Source organism: Arachis ipaensis, chromosome B03 (assembly GCF_000816755.2).
Source record: "Arachis ipaensis cultivar K30076 chromosome B03, Araip1.1, whole genome shotgun sequence".
Classification (NCBI taxonomy): Eukaryota; Viridiplantae; Streptophyta; class Magnoliopsida; order Fabales; family Fabaceae; genus Arachis; species Arachis ipaensis.
In genome coordinates, this window is record NC_029787.2 from 26495494 (window position 1) to 26499222 (window position 3729).

At 36.8% G+C, this 3729-nt stretch overlaps 1 protein-coding gene across 1 annotated transcript in view; it reads left to right on the forward strand.

The window, feature by feature from the left end:
• Window positions 1-3729, forward strand: part of LOC107630139 (vicilin-like antimicrobial peptides 2-1) — a 23323-nt gene that overhangs the window by 5491 nt on the left and 14103 nt on the right. The window lies entirely within an intron of this gene.

A 3729-nucleotide genomic window follows, 5' to 3' on the forward strand; every position in this document is an offset into this window, starting at 1 on the left:
TTTTTGCTCCTGTGCAGTAGAAAACAGAAATGAAGTAGGAGAGAAGGAACATTACACCAAGATATATACTGGTTCAGCTGCTAAGTGCAGTGTAGCCTACATCCAGTCTCCATCACAACCATGATGGAATTTCACTATAATCAATCTGATTACAACTTGTAAAGTGCTAACCCAACTTACAAGGGGATTCCCACAGAATCATGAAACACAACATAGATGAACAAAGGAACTCTAAGACATCTATGGCTTTTTCCTTTAATTTTGCACTCTCTGCCTTTTTCCGCTCTATGGCTTTTTCATACAAACCTCACTGTTTGCCTTTTACCATGAGACTCAAGACATGACAAAATTAAACAGAAAAATACAAAACTGAATACATTGAAGGAGAAGAAAAAACTGTTAGCTCAGGTAGCTCTGAGAACTCTATTCATCACTTAATAGAATTTGGGCTTGTAACATTGAAATTAAAACTGGCCCATTTGGTTAACATTTGCTTTCCTGATGAGTTGTGTAGCGGATCAAGCATAGGAAGCATTCATCAAAATTAAGTATGGGCTTGGTTATAATATCATTGAGTTTGGCCCATTAAAACTACAATTCAGCCATTTGATAGGAAACTTGTAGCAAGGCTGATTTTTTTATTTGGGCTAACAACATCTTTATTTTCCGGCCCAAGATGAAATCTACACAACAAAATTATTAATTAAGCAAATATGAATTAAGATTAAATTAATAATTTTGTAATTAAATTTTTTAATAATGTTTGTTCATCATCAAATTTAAACAAGAGTTTTCCAAACTCATCAATCTCCCCCTTGATGACAAACACTATTAAAATTGAAATGGAAAGAAATTTGGAGATAGAGTAAAGAATACTCCCTTTGAGTTTGAATTTCTCCCCCTTTCTAAATGTCACATTGCTCCCCCTTGATGTATGCTTATTTTACCATGGGAAGCACTAACCTGTAACATTTTAAATCAAGCTACAAGCAACAATGTTATTTAGCATGTTTTATGATGCTAAATGCTTGATTTATGAGCAGTTTTAATTGATAATCAAAACTCATTTTATATCATAAACTGATTTACTGCTCAAACTATTTCATACAAAAATTATCAAAATATTTTTCAAATCCTTTCCTGTTAAAGATATCAGAGCAAAACAACATGATGGAAAAGTATTTGAGCAAACAAACAGGGCAGTTTTATTACATAGTTTAAAGGAACTGCCAAAAATAAGTTTTTAATCCAAAAAGTTTATCAATGATAAATCAGTAATCAGGCATTAAAATAATTCAACCATCATTATAAACCAAATGCCAAATGATCATTAATTAATCCTGATAAACTAAGCAGCAACCATAGTGAATGCATCATGATAAACTAAGCAGCAACCATAGTGAATGCAATAACAACATGCATTCTTTGAACAAGGGTGATCATGAATTTTCAATTTTGAAAATTTCATCCCATGTTCCCCTGTTTTCCTCCAGCCCCTGTTTCGTTCCAATTTCAATTTTGGAAAAATTTCATCCCCTGTTCCCCTGTTTTCCTCCAGCCCCTGTTTCGTTCCAATTTCAATTTTGGAACCTTAAATTCCTCCCCCTTTTGTCATCATGGGGGCACCTGCACAAAACATTGTTATAGAAAACAGAATATGTCATATAACAGTCCAAAACATAACCAAATGGTGTCATCAAAGTATCACCTAGGTAGCTATTGTCAATTGCAACCCTAACAAAAAACAAAAGAGCTAATTGAGCCAAATTGTGCCAATATCAAATAGTAACCAGAGAGTTAATGATCGAAAAGATTAAAGTAAGGTTCCTCCTCGGCGCCATCACTGCCAGCTTCTTTTTCAAGGCTTTCTAACATTAGACCGACCCTCTCTTGACATTTCTTCCATGCCAATTCATTCTCATAAGCAAGTTTGCGGGCAGACTTGTGAAATTGAACCATGAGATCGGACATATTGGTGAATTCTGTGAGAATTTCTCTGAGGGAACCAGTCGTCTTTGAGGATTCTGGGTGGCCTTCAAAGTCATCATCAGATTTCTTTCCTCTTTTTGCAGCTCCGCCTGCTCTGATCATGAAAACAATTTCTCTAGGACGTCATTGTGGAATTCAAAAGCAGCACACGTAGAGAACCTGGAAGGATCGAAATGTGAGTGTTGTTTGTGAAACTTGTTCTTGAACTCCATTGACCCAAGGTTTGCGGGTTCTCTGGTCTCATGGAACTCGAAACCCTTCGTCTTCTTGGAACTCTTTCCGGATGCATGTGGAGAGGTTCTTTTCGGCGATGATGGAGAAGGTGAGGTATGAGATTCCTCTACTTCCTCTTCAATGCTGGGCTCCTTCGCCTTCTCGCTCTTCCTTCTTCCAGAAGATTTTTGAGCAATAACTTTGCACCTCATAGTCTCGGTTCTCTTGGAGGGGGTGAAAGAGAAGAGGAGGAGGTGGAATGGATGTGAATGTGGGTGTGTGATTGGGGTGTAGAAGGTTTTTGAGATTGGCGAGTTCTCTCACTCTTCCTTGGGGCTATTTTCTTTTTCATAATGAAAGAGATCAATGGAGATGGAAGTTGGAGATGAAAGGGTGGCCGAATAGTGAGGTGAGTGATGGGAGGTTAGAGAAGCATTAAATGCTTAATTGGAGAGAGAATGAGAGAAGTTATTACCCATTAAGAGAGCGGTTATTATCCATGGGGGTTTCAAAAACTGAAAAGAGGTTTTCCTAAATCAAGGGATTAGTTGGAGGGAAAGATTTGATTTGACAACATGCTTCTTCCAACAAGATTTGATGAGACAACCAAGGGATTTTGTTGATTTAATTTTTCAAAAGAAATGAAACTAACAAAACTGTCATGGTGGGGTCAAAGAATTTTTGGTGGGGCCCATAAAATTTGAATTCTGCGTTGCCTCCCCCTTGACCACAGCTCTTCCATTCTGCCATTTATTGTTTCTCGTCCAAACCTACGAGCAAAAACTTATCAGAATCAAATATTCACAAATTTTCAATGAAACTTAAATCAAACATTCCCAAACTTTTTCTCAAGGTACAGAATCTATCTTCACAGAGGGGTTTTGTAAAAATATCAGCAATTTAGTCTTCTGATTTTACAAATTGAATATCAATAGTACCCTTTTGTACATGTTCCCTAATAAAATGATACTTTATCTCAATGTGCTTGGTTCTTGAGTGCAAAACAGAATTTTTTGAAATATTTATTGCACTCATATTATCACAAAATAGGGGTATACTATTGATTTTTAATTTGTAATCTTCCAATTGTGTTTTTAACCAAATTAATTGAGTGCAACATGCAGATGCGGAAATATATTCTGCTTCAGCGGTGGATAAAGCCACTGTGGCTTGTTTCTTGCCAACAAGAAGGCACTAAGCCTTTCATACCAAGCTCTTGGAGCTTGTCTAAGCCCATAAAGAGCCTTAGATAATTTAAAAACATGATTTGGAAACTCTTTATGTTCAAAACCGGGGGGGTTGTGCCACATACACTTCTCTATCAATAAAGCCATTAAGGAAAGCACACTTAACATCCATTTGAAACATTTTGAAACCTTTATGGGCGGCATAGGCAAGAAGTAACCGAATTGCTTCTATTCTAGCTACCGGAGCAAAAGACTCATCAAAATATATACCCTCTTCTTGATCGTAACCTTGGGCCACTAATCTAGCCTTGTTACGAACAACTTGTCCATCCTCACCAAG